This window comes from Monodon monoceros, unplaced genomic scaffold (genome assembly GCF_005190385.1).
Source record: "Monodon monoceros isolate NGI ecotype Baffin Bay Population unplaced genomic scaffold, NGI_Narwhal_1 Super_Scaffold_2, whole genome shotgun sequence".
In the NCBI taxonomy this organism is placed as follows: domain Eukaryota; kingdom Metazoa; phylum Chordata; class Mammalia; order Artiodactyla; family Monodontidae; genus Monodon; species Monodon monoceros.
Genome location: NW_021703776.1, coordinates 76632513 through 76645593, shown reverse-complemented (window position 1 = coordinate 76645593; position 13081 = coordinate 76632513). Strand labels below are relative to the sequence as shown.

The 13081-nt window shown below is 40.1% G+C and overlaps 1 pseudogene; it reads right to left on the bottom strand.

Moving 5' to 3' along the window:
* Positions 1–11303: 11303 nt before the first annotated feature.
* LOC114901365 lies at positions 11304–12082 on the bottom strand (annotated as a pseudogene).
* Positions 12083–13081: the final 999 nt, after the last annotated feature.

The window sequence follows — 13081 nt, the reverse complement described above, 5'->3', positions numbered from 1 at the left end:
AGTGATTACCTAATCCCCTTTTACTTCCTATAAAGTCGCAGCATAAAAGTAGCTTGAATAAATGCCAAAGGGGCATAGTTTGAGGTGACATATACTAAAAATTTTTACTTTTGAGGACTGCAGAAAGTAATGACCATGGAGATGTCTTTTTTTTTTTTTTGCGGTACGCGGGCCTCTCACTGTTGTGGCCTCTCCCATTGCGGGGCACAGGCTCCGGACGCTCAGGCTCAGCGGCCATGGCTCACAGGCCCAGCCGCTCTGCGGCATGTGGGATCTTCCCAGACTGGGGCACGAACCCGTGTCCCCTGCATCGGCAGGCGGACTCTCAACCACTGCGCCACCAGGGAAGCCCGGAGATGTCTTTTATATTAGGAGAATATCTTTTACTGAGCACTTATATGCTTCTTTTGAATAGTCCCTTTCATCTTATATGTCAAAATAAAAGAAATGAAATATACCTTTCCACCATATCAGACCCCAGAAATTGGATATGAAGTGGCATATATATACACACACACACACACACACACACACACACACATACACACACACACACACACACTCTAGAATATTCTAGTGATTTAAAAAATGGAACAACTAGTTTAAAGTTGCACTTTTCTTGTGGTTCTTTACAAAAGAGAAAAAATAAGTCATTGGATAAAAAATACAAAGCCATTTAAAACACTCAACTGAAAATGGAAACAAAGCCATCTATGTATGTGTGTATATATTAAAGGAAAAATCTATGTATATATACATATAAATAATACATAATACCTCCTCTCCTTTAAAGTGGCACAAATGATGCATCACCAGCCAAGCTGGGCACTTTATGTCTTGTAAGGTCACTTTTCATGCAGATTACTTGGAAGATTACTGTTTGCCTCTCTTGTGTGACTTCCATGAAGTCAGCATTCAGTAAGCCTGGCTTCCTGGCAAACAACGGAACATTCAGCTCATATGTGGGGAAAGAGATATCTCCAATGAGAAGGGAGGGCAGGGAGTGGGAAAAGTGGCAACTCTGGTACAAAGGAGCAAAGAACGGTGATTCATAAGGAGGCTGGGAGAGCCAGGCCTGCCACAGTATAGATTCCACAACTGGCACTTACTTGGCGGATGAGCCACTGGGGCACTGACCTTGGCAGCTTTACAGAGGTAACCTTTATGTGAAGAGGAACTGTTCTTCAACAATGTCTCCAATATGCTTGCCACGAATTTTTTTTCCCCCTAAGAGAAAGGGGGCAAGGCATGGAAAAGCATATTGGATTTTTTCATTCCCCATTTACCCTTTGTTGCAGAGGCAACAACGTTCATGGTTCATTGTGGAAAATTTCCTATATGCCCTGTGTGTTCTTCATTGTCCTTAAGGACACGTAAAGGACGGTTAATTTTAGAGGACACAACAACAGTGGCTTTTATTAGTTCACTGCATTTTCCTTTTAATTCAGGGCCATACAATAGCTACTCCTCACTAGTAACCTTTTGTATGGGTAATTCTTTTAGTGCATCTCATTCCCAGTGGGGCAGTCTCTACCTAGAATGTTGCCTTCTGTCCTAGTGTCCCTTCTTTCACCCACAGGCCACGTTATAAAAGTGACTGTGATGGTGGCCCTCTTGCTTCCATTTATGTGACTGTTAGTCGCCTGTAATTTGTTATTCTTAGTACTTATGTACTGACAATCAGAGGTGCCAAAGTATAGGGTACCTTGTGTTTGAGAAAGAGAAAGCCCTTGCTTAAGAGAGTTGGAGGGAATTTTATACTCTCACAGTTAGAAGCATGAATTCAGTGGGAGAAAACAAAAAAGAATATCTAACCTTGTCTTTTGATGAATATAGAAATACCAGGAACAGTCTCCATACTGTAAAAAAAAAGGTATATTTGAAGAGTTTACATGCCTGTGCATGCACAGTAGGCTGAGACTGGTGGTAAGCCCATTCAGAAATTTCAAGTCATAGCTCCTTCGGGAATAATGTGCTATTGTGCCTGCTAGCTCCAGGCCAGAAAGGGCTTTTTCTCTTATAGCCGGCGTCAGTCTTCGTGATGAATCACTTGCCTCTTGATAGTTAAGCTCTTCTTATTTTGTTGGAGATTACTGGCCATGACTGATGGCTCCAGGCAACTGATAAAAGCAGAAACTAGCTGCTCTAGAGTGAAACAACAGGAAGAAAAAGGCCATACTATACTTCTGCCTGAGGTTTGCAGCTAAGCTAGTCAGTTATGCTTGCCGAAGAATGGGAATTTAATTTCCTATTTCGTCCCTCAGATATTATAGTCTTTACTCATAATAACCAGATCATGCTGTAAATCAAGAAAAATAGTGTCTTCTAAACTATTTTAAGCTAGACTGAATATGGCTCCATTTTGAAAGGGTGTTTTGGATTATAAAAACAGTATCATCTTACATGTTTACTTTCTATATATTGGTACTGCATTATGTACTTTTTATTTTTAGTATTTATCATAATTCTAATTGATCAGCTACTTATTAGTCATTTGTTTATTGACAGTCTTACATGCTAAACTAAGCCTCAAGGGAATAGGGACAAATCCATCTTGGTCATTACTTATACCCATCACCTACACATATGAGGTGTTCAATAAACATTTAAAATCATTGGATGAATAACTAATACAAGGTTGTATAATGTAGGGTCTCACTATATTATGTACTTTGTTATGAAAAATCAGCCAAATATATACATTCCTATGAAAATACAAGAAAGAGGTAAGAGTAACAAGATAGGATGTGATATAGAAGTTTGTTGCGGGGGGGGGGGGGGACATTTACTTTTTTGACTCAGGAGAGGAGATTAGAGCAGTTTACAAGGCAAGGACGGTGTTTGAAGTAGGACTTGAAAACAGAAGAGCAATGGAAAGTTTGAGGGGCTGAGAAGCATCAAAGATATTTGGGTAGAACAGATTGAAGCAGAGGGCTGAGTTATGGGAGTTGTTGGAAATCATGCTGGAAAAGACAGATTAGGATCAGTTTGTTAAAAGGTTTGTGTAACAAACTGGAGGATTTAGTTTCCATTTAGTCAGAAAGGGTGTCGGCGAGGCTTTTCAGCGAGTACCACGATCAGAGTGAGGCACCGGGAAGCCTAATCTGAGAGCAACGGGAATGATTTGTTCGCAGTGTGAAGAAGGAACTAAGGAGTCGAATTAGAACGCCGTCATTACTGTCTAGAAAGTGGTGAAGGAGGAGCGTTTGAACTTGGGAGAGTGATGACTTGGAGGTTATCCACATCAGTTAACAAGCCAGTCATGGCACTGTTACCAGAAATATGAAAAAAACAAACGATGAAAAGGTTTGGATGACAAGATGAATTTAGTCCTAATCGTGTAAGGTTAGAGGCACTGGTTGGCCATGTTTAGAAAGTTTGACAATGCAACTGGAATTTCAGAGTTAAAAATCTTAGTGGTAGAGCAGTGCAGGATAATGGAGAATACCAACATGAGGAGCAGTGGATGGATTAAGCGGGTTGGAGGTGAAGGTCATTGGGTCATCAGAGGTAAGAAGGTGAGGTTCTTTAGTGGTCTGGGGGTAAAGGATGAGCCAGAAGAGAAGACAGATACAAGAGAATTACCTGTTTCCCAGCTCCTGGGATCTGCTTCTAGCTGTTTATCTAGAACTGTGATGGGGACCACGAATGAAATATAATACCACTAAATACTTAACTGAGCCTTCACTGTGTGCCAAGCATGGTCATAGGCTCTGAAGGGATAGAAAGAAGTGTAATTCATAACTTCCTTTCATAAGAGGTTTATAACGTAGCCAGCAAGATGTCATTTATTTAATTACTAATTATTCACAAGTGTGAAGTAAGCCCCTATGTTGTACTAGGTATAGCTACTCTTCGCTCAGAAGTCTCTCGTCCAGGCTAGGTATTTCAGTTCTTTCTACTACTTTTAAAAACGTGCTGGCAAACCCTTTTGCCTACTCCTGTTCACCCTTTGATTTATCAACATTGCCCTTAAAGTGTGCTCTCAGAACTGTGCGCAGAGGTAAGCTGATCTGCAAAAGTTGGAGTGTGGCCATTATTTCACAATGGTAGAATTCCCTGGATCAGGGTGTTCTCTTTCTATTAATGCAAAAGCAAAGACTGCTTTTTTTTTTTTTTGCTATTTTATGAAAATAACATAACATTCTATTATATAAGCAATTTATGTTCGTTGTAGAAAAATTAGGAATTAGAGATAAGTGGAAAAAAGGAAAAGGTAAAAAGGAATTCCACACTCCCAAATTCCAGTTTTTCCACATGGAATGGCCACTTCTCCATTTAACTCAGTTATTTGTTAACTTCTATGTTGGGCAGCTACATGACTGCAGGACTGTTTCCACTCCTTTCTGAGATTCCTGGGTGGCTCCTCCTACTGTGCCTTCTTAGTCTGTGAGCTGCTACCTGTGCCTTTCTTTTCACTTTGCCCCAGGTCTTAGATCTGAACCTTCCTCTCAGATCTAGGCTGCTGCCCTGTGGGCACTGACCTACTGCTTAGAGCTCACTGATGTTGCAGGGTCATTTCCCTGCATTGAAGAAACTGCCTACAAGCCTTTCCTAGGGTCCCACGGCAGTTGCTCTGTCTTCATCAGAGTTTGGCACTGCTGCCACTCTTCTCTAGAATTTCAGTGGATTTCTTGTATACATCACATGCTGTCCATATGGCTCTCAGGGTCATATGGTGATGCCCAAGCCATGAGAAAATGCTCTTAATGGAAACTGGCTGTACTCATTGCCATTACGCAGGAAACCTTGGTGCCTGATACATGACTCCATTTGTCATTTCTAATTAATGCCAACTGAAACCCAAATCACCTTCTGGGAGACACTGACCTTGGGTTTTTCCTCTGATCACTTTCTTGCCTCAGGGTCTTCCCATTTACACTTTGCCTCCACTCCCAGGAAAGCTGCTAGAGGCTTGGGCTCTGACAACCACCTTGATATTTCTGTCTCTCTTATTAGAGAATGTACACCTCATTGGAGGTCCTTACTGGTGGGTGGGGTGGGGCCAGTCGTAGGGCACATCAGCATCCTTGATAGTGAGCTCAGAACTACAGTAAACTCTAGATTTATTGTCAGTTCACTCCACCATATCATCACAATGCTCAGAGACATAAGAACCTGAAAACCCCATTCAGGTAGGAATTTATTAGGGAAAAAAGCTGAATATTCTGGAAAGCCAGAGAAACTGATCCCAGGTAGAGCTGTGTACAGGGACTCAAATGATAGCTTCAGGACCTGGATTCTCTCCGAACATCTGAGCTCTGTTTCCTATCATTTTCACCTTCAGACAGACTCTCTCATACCAGTGGAAACATGGCTACTGTATAGGTTGAACCAACACCCTCCCAGCCTCAAATTCAAGGAAAAAGAAGCCCTCCTAGCTTCCATCAGAAAGTTAATATTAGGCTCAAATCACTCCTTTGACAATTCCTGAATTGATCATTATTGTAGGGGAATGAAAGTTACTGATTAATGTAGGCTGGGTCACATGCCAACTCCTAGAGCTAGGGATAGGGGTGGCCCCAGAAGAAACTAGGTCACTTTTGCCAAAAAAAAATGAGAAAAGGATGCTTAATTGCTCAAATCAAACACATATGTACCACAACTACAGTTGTCTGGAGGATTCTTTTCCATATCCATTGTTTCCCAGCAATGCCTGCGATGGGGTGTGTAAGTCTGTCTAAGTCCGCAGTTCAGTATTGCAAATCCCGCTGGCTGCTGACATAACACACATTCTCCACAATCTGATTTATTGGTAATAAAGATGGTATATCTATATATTTTTCCCTTTCTATTTGTGTTGTCTGTCTAGCTCTTCTCTCTGTTAGTTCAGGCAGGGAAAAATGGATGTTAATTCTTGAGTTCCACCAAACCCAACACCTGGGAACCATGTCTAGAAACATTGAATACAACTCCAAAGCCTGTGGTAAAAGCATGTTAGCCTCCCACTACGAAGTTCCTTAAAGATAGCTCTGAGGGACCATGCGGCAGTAAAATGAGGAAAGTTCTGTTTGATGGAGAGAAGAGGAAAAGAAGCTAGCAAAAGAAACAGAAAAAGAAGAAATAGATGGAAAGTGAGAGATGATACAGGAATTTACAGATATAGAAATCACACAAGTTCCCCAAATAGCTTCAGATGTGTTATATATTGTGCATGTGGTGATTTTGATGGTAAAAATAAGAGAGATCAAAAGGTAGCCAGAAAGGCTATTAGGACGATAAATGCTCTAATATTTTTTTTTTAAGATTTTTTTTTTGATGTGAACCATTTTTAAAGTGTTTATTGAATTTGTTACAATATTGCTTCTGTTTTATGTTTTGGTTTTTTTGGCCGCGAGGCATGTGGGATCTTAGCTCCCTGACCAGGGATTGAACCCGCACCCCCTGCATTGGAAGGTGAAGACTTAACCACTGGACCTCCAGGGAAGTCCCTAATCTTTTTTTTAAGATAAAGGATACTGAAAGAAAGAGTCCATGAAAGAGACTGAAAATGTTAGAAAGGAAGTATTTCTGTGTGTGTGTGTGTGTGTGTGTGTGGAGAGAGAGAGAGAGAGAGAGAGAGAGAGAAAGGGGAGAATCTTATATCAGTGTTTCCTAAAGTAATTTTAAAATTCAGATTCTTCAATAAGCTCAGGGATCTGTATCTTAATACCTGGTGATTTCTAAGCACACTAAAGATTAAGAACTATTACCTAAGCACATAGAAAAGGGATGGAATTTAGTGTTTACTGGCAAGAGATTAGCTTTAGATAAGAGGTAAATCTCCTCTGACACTAGTTGGAATGATGTGAAGATAGAAATATGTTTAGTATATGGTAAAGTAAAAAATGTATATAAAAAGAAAGGCAAGAAAGCTGTGTTACTTAATGTTGCATGGTTTTTCACTTATATTATTCATTTAAGGAGAGGAATAATTTTCTCTGTATATTAGCCTATGTGCTGGGTACTTTACTTTTGTTCTGACTTAATCTTCAACAGTCACTCTATATAGTAGACATGATTATCTCTCTTTTTTTCTTAAAAAAAACTAAGGCTCATAGAAATTGAGTAACATGTCAGGATGACACATCCAGGTACTGGTAGAATCAGGGTCTGGTCTCAGGTGAACCTGTCTCCACATCTCCAGCTTCTTTAGCATAGGGTAAGGGTTATCAAAGTTTTTCTGTAAAAGGCCAGGGAGTAAAGATTTAAAGTTTTGTGGACAGCTGTTCAACTCTGCCACTGAGTGCAAAAGCAGCCACAGATAATAATGTAAATTGTGGGCATACCCGGTTCCAGAAAAGCTTTATTTGTGGACACTGAAATTTGAATTTCATGTAGTTTGCATTTATAACAAAATATTTTTCTTCTTTTGATATTTTTTCAACCATTTAAAAATGTAGAAACCATCTCCACTTTGCAGGCTGTACATAAACAGATGGTAGGCCAGATTTGGCCCACGAGCCATAGTTTGGCTTGTCAGCTCCTGGCCTAGGGCTCTGGCTATCAAATTCATGCTCTCCACAGCATCCTTCCAAACGTAGGAACTGAGATTATCCAATCAGAGTAAAAACTGGTGTTTTTACCAGTATGAAGTAAAAGTTTGAAATAATCATTGTTTTTCAGAGGAAAAACATGATTCTCTATTAGTTTCTATATAATTTTGCATCTTTTGATCCTGGACCAAAAAAGGAAAAAGCAGACTGTAATGGGGATTATGTTGCCTATCATCTATTTGTTTTTCCAGATTCATTTTCCATACTGCTCTGAGACTGGGGAGGCTGGTCTGAATGGATTTCTCCTTATTCTCTGGTTTTGGTTGGGATTGGTCAACTGGAAGCACCAGTAGGGAATGAAAGGGAAGGAGGAAAGTCCAGTTAGGGTCTTTCTTCATCTGCTGCCTCCCTAAAAGGTCCATGTAGGTGGGATGTTGACTCTAAGGTTTCAGGTCCTTTTCAAGCATCCCTTTTTGCAGGTTCTGGGAACCACTCTCTTCCTCTCTACTTCCAGTCTAGAAGGAGTGCCTGTGTCCTTGCACTACTAGTCCTGGGGTGCTGCACTATCCCTCAGATTTTTCCACATCTTTCTCACACCTTTGTCTCCAGTCCTTTTATTGATCTCTTCCCATGTTACACAATTTGATTGTGCCCTGTTCCTTGTGAGGACCCTGTCTAATACAAAGAATGTGATTGCTTGTAGCAGTATCTGTTTAAGAGGCTTCTGCAGAGTGTCTCATCCTCTGCAGGAAACAAACAAACAAGCATTCTTTCCTCTGTGTCCACACTGTACCCTGTAATATATTTTTAACAGCTTTACTGAAGTTTAATTGACATACAATAAACTGCACAAGTTTAAAGTGCCCGTTTTAATAAGTTTTGATATATATGTGTACCCATGAAATCAACACCAGAATCAGGATAATGAGTATATTCATCACACCTAAAATTTCCTTGTGCCCTTTTGTGATCTCTCCCTATTGCCCTACCTCCTCCGTTGGGCCCCATCCCCAAGCAATCACTGATCTACTTTCTGTTGTTAAAGATTAATTTATACTTTTAAGAATTATATATACCTGGGGAATCATTTCAGTATAAACTCCATTTTTTTTGGTCTGGCCTCTTTCTCTTGGCATAATTATTCCTTATATTCGGTTATTATATTACTAAGTGTTTATTGCCTGTACATGCCAGCATATCTATTTGCCTCTGTTTAGACTTCACAAGTTCTTCAAGGTATGCTACACTTGTCATTGTATCCCTAGAACCTAGCACAGTACTTGACATAGAAAAGATACTCAGTAATTATGGAAGGAAAGAAAGAAGGGAAGTGTAGGATGGCAAGTAGCCTCCATCCCCTGAGAGCTAATTGCTTCTCTAGCAATGAAATTTCTTAAGTACCTCTGTGGACAGTGTTTAATGATCTGTTCGCAGTTGAGGGCTGTCAATAGGACTGGCCCTCAGTCAGAATATGAAGCAGATGAATTTCTTGCTCTTTTACATGGGATCTATTGTCCTGCACCTCATCCTTCCTTCCTCTCATCTCCTCTGCAGGATCCAGAAATCTACCTGCCTGATGTATATAAATGATGTACCAATTTCTCACCACCCAGGCCAGCAGAGGAGAGAGGAGGGGTGGAGAGGGGATTCCCGGGGAAGAGTGATTAGGTTAGATAGCGTGGGATTCCAGAACTGAAGCAGAAATAGTCTTGCATGTGTGTGTGGGGTAAGGGTGTAGATCACATACTCCCATACAGGTACTTCCCCTAGAGAAATGAACAGGAAATGTATGTTCATAGTTTCTTTCTCTATCATTTTGGGCTAAATCTGTGGAGTCTGAAGGACTGTGGTAGCCTTTATTGAGAGCTAAATAGTATGATTCCTTCCCTTTAGGTTTCTGAACTACGAGACAACGAGATTGATTCCGCAGGAAAGCACAGCCCTTGAGAAATCAGCTTTGACTTCAGGCTACAGTGAGTACACGAATTGGTTTGGTTAATGGGCTGAAAATCCTGTGATAGAACCCTCTCCCCTCTTTCAGATCCATGATGTCTATAGATCTTAGCCCATTTAAGTTTGGTGTAGCCTGGAAAAGTCCTTCTCTATGTTCTCTTCTCCCATGGGTTTATTAACACCTATTAGAATCATGTCTTTATTCTGGGACAGAGATGGACAATAAGAGTCCTATAGGATTAAAAAAGGTAAGAAATTCCACTGCCTCTTCCATCTCCTCTAGATGCTCTGTGGTCTTCTGTCTTCAGCCCTTTAACAGAGTCGAGACTGATTATGTACACTTTAGTGTGACCAAGTTCTGTAGATAAGCCCAGGTTTGCTGAGCCAGCAGCCAGCTTAAGGGATCCTGGTGCTGAAGGAATATGAGTAACTGAAATCCTAGGCTATAGATTTCAAGAGTGTTGCCTCCAGTTCTTGACAATTGCATAGATATAACAATTTATACAAGAACTAAATCGATTTGTGGGTTACCCTGTAAACTTAACCACCATGTATAACACGTTGTAGAAATTTTCTTCTATTCCTGTTTTGTTAAGAGATTTCTTTAAAAATCAGGAGTGGATAGTGCCTTTTTTCAAATGCTTTTTCTGACTCCTATTGAGATGATCATATTATTTTCTCTTTTGGTTGTTGATATGGGGAATAATGTTGATGGATTTTTGAATGTTAAATCAACCTTGCATTTCTGGAATAAACTCCACTTGGTCATCACGTATTATCCTTATTTTTTGTTTCATCTGATTTTTTATTATTTTGCTGAGGATTTTTTCAGCTATGTTCATGAGGGATACCTTCTGTGATTTCTCTTCTGTTATGTTTTTGTCTGGTTTTGCTATCAGAGTAATGCTGGCCTCATTTAGAAGAGTTGGGAAGTATTCACTCATTATCAATTTTCTGGAAGAGTTTATGTAGAATGGTAATTCTTCCTTCAGTGTTTGGGAAAATTCACCAGTGAAGCCATCTGTACCGGAGTTTTCTTTGTGGGAAGGTTTGTAACAACAAACTCAATTTTCTTGATAGCCGTAGAGAGGCTACTCAGAATATCCAAGCTTATTTTCGAGTCATCTTTGTTAGTTTGTGTCTTTCAGGTTATCTCTCCACTTTATCCAAGTTGTTGAACTTATTGGTATAAACTTGTCTATCCTTATTATCCTTTTAATATCTTTAGAATCTGCAGTGATGTCATTTCTCTCCTTCCAAATGTTGATAATTTGTGTTATCTCACATTTTTCCCTTATAAGTCTGGCTAGAAGTTTATCAGTTTTTTTAAAGTTCTCAAGAAACCAGCTTTTGATATCACTGATATTCTCTATTACTTTTTTCCCGATTTTATTAACATGTACACTGACATTTATTATTTCCTTCCTTTGGTTCACTCTAACTTACTCCTCCTTTCTAGTTTTTTAAATTGGAAGCTGAGGTCTTTAAGACCTTTTCACTTTTCTAATATAGACAGTACTATAAATTTTCTTCTAAGTTCTGCTATAGACGAAGCCCACAAGTTATATTTTTTGGGGGGAGGCCTTCAAGTTTTTATTGATCACAACTTATTTTTTTGCTCATCTGCAGAAAATAATTTTTGAATGCCTCCTAGTTAGCTGTCACTGCCCTAGACACTTTCATAGGCCTTTCATCCTCATCCTCACAACAGCCGTGTGAGGTAGGAATTGGCCCCATTTTACAGAGTTCATAACCGGTAGATTATTGCTTCAAATACTTCCATTTGCCACATGTTTTCATGGACTAGAGGTTCTTACTGAGTCATTTGGTCAGGAGCTCTCACTGGTCAGGGGTTCCTGTAGGTTGCTCTAAGAGTCAAAGAATAAAACTACTAGAACTTTCCTGCAACAGGAGTGTTGGGGTCAGTGGGATAAGAGTGAAGGAAGTAGAGTCAGTAGTCTCTCCCTTTGTAGCACCATTTGAGTTTGCTTTGGTCACTTGTGCACAGCGGGGGGAGGGGAGGGGACAATGGGAGAGGAGGGAAAGTGATTTTAAGTCTTCTTGCTTCTTCAGGATGAGCTTCCTCACAAGCGCCGTAATCTGGGACCCGATCTCTTCCACCGACACGGTTGGGTCCCAAACGCCCTACCACCTTTCCAGCTAGGGCCACTAGGTACTTACAGAAGTTCTCGGTGGGCTCCTTCCCAGAAGCCTGGGTCAGGTACTTGAAGGCAGGGTGGGCACCAGTGCCGGTGACTGCGATCTTGCTAAACATGGGGAAAGAGACACTGTAGGTGTGGCGGGCAAAGGTCTCCATCTCCTTCTGCTGTCGGGTGCCTGTTAGCCAAACTGGTTGCAGAGGAACGCAAGTACATTGAAGTGATGGGACCGCAGGTCCCACTGTAGCTGCTGCAGGGCCCGGTAGTGCTGGTCTGTGAAGCCTCACTCGCTAGCCGTGTTCACCACTAGGGACACCGAGCCGCGGTGCTTCTCCAGCGACACTGTCTTGCCCCGGATGCTGACCGTCTTGAAGTCCTGCTGCCGCTGCGCGCGGGCAGCAGCCGCCAGGAGCAGCCACACCGCAGCCAGTGCTACCACCTGACTCGCTCCCGAGCAGGCGGCGTGGCAAGGGCAAAGGCAGGGCGCGGCCCACAAATTTTTATATGTTGTATTTTTGTTTTAATCAGATAAAAGTTTCTAATTTCTTTTGATTTCTTGTGACCCATAGGTTATATCGAGGTGTGTTATTTACTTTCCAAATATTTGGAGATTTTTCCCCAAATATTTCTATTATGGAATACTTATTTCCTGCTACTGTGGTCAGAAAACATACTTGTATGATTTGAATTTTTTGCATTTATTGAAATATTAGTATGACTTGGAATATGGTCTACCTTGGAAGTGTAATGTGTGCATGAAGACAAGAATTTTGTATTCTGTTGCTGGGTATAATGTTCTATAAATGTGAATTATGCCAGTTGGTTAATAATGATGTTCAAATTTTCTGTATCCTTATTGATCTTTTCTCTATTTGTTCTATCAATTATTGAAAGATATTGAAATCTTCTACTGTTGTGACTTTGTCTATTTCTCATTGTAGTTTTGTCAGTTTTCATTTCATGTAGTTTGAAGTTCTCTTATTATGTGTATAAATGTCTAGGATTATTATGTCCTTTTGACGAATTGACCTATTTATCATTAGGAAATGACCTTCTTTATATCTGATAGTATTCTTTGTTCTGAAATCTACTTTTTCTGATATTGATATAAAGATTTCAGCTTTCTTTTGATTGCTGTTAACATGGTGTATCTTTTACTATCCTCATACGTGTAACCTATTTGTGTCTTTATATTTGAAGTGAATTTCTTATTGTTGTGTCTTGTTTATTTATCCAACTGGAAAACCTCTGCCTATTAATTGGGGTGTTTAGACCATTTACATATTTTGTGTTTTTTCATATGGTTTGATTTAAATCTATCATTTTGCTTCTTGATTTCTATTTCTCCCACCAGTTCTTTATTCCCTTTTCCAAAATGTTCTGGCTTCTTTGGGATTAACTGAACACTTTTTGTGATTTAATTTTAATTCATTTGTTGGCTGAATGGCTGTAAATCTTTGTTCTGCTATCTTATGGATGCTTTAAAGATTGTAG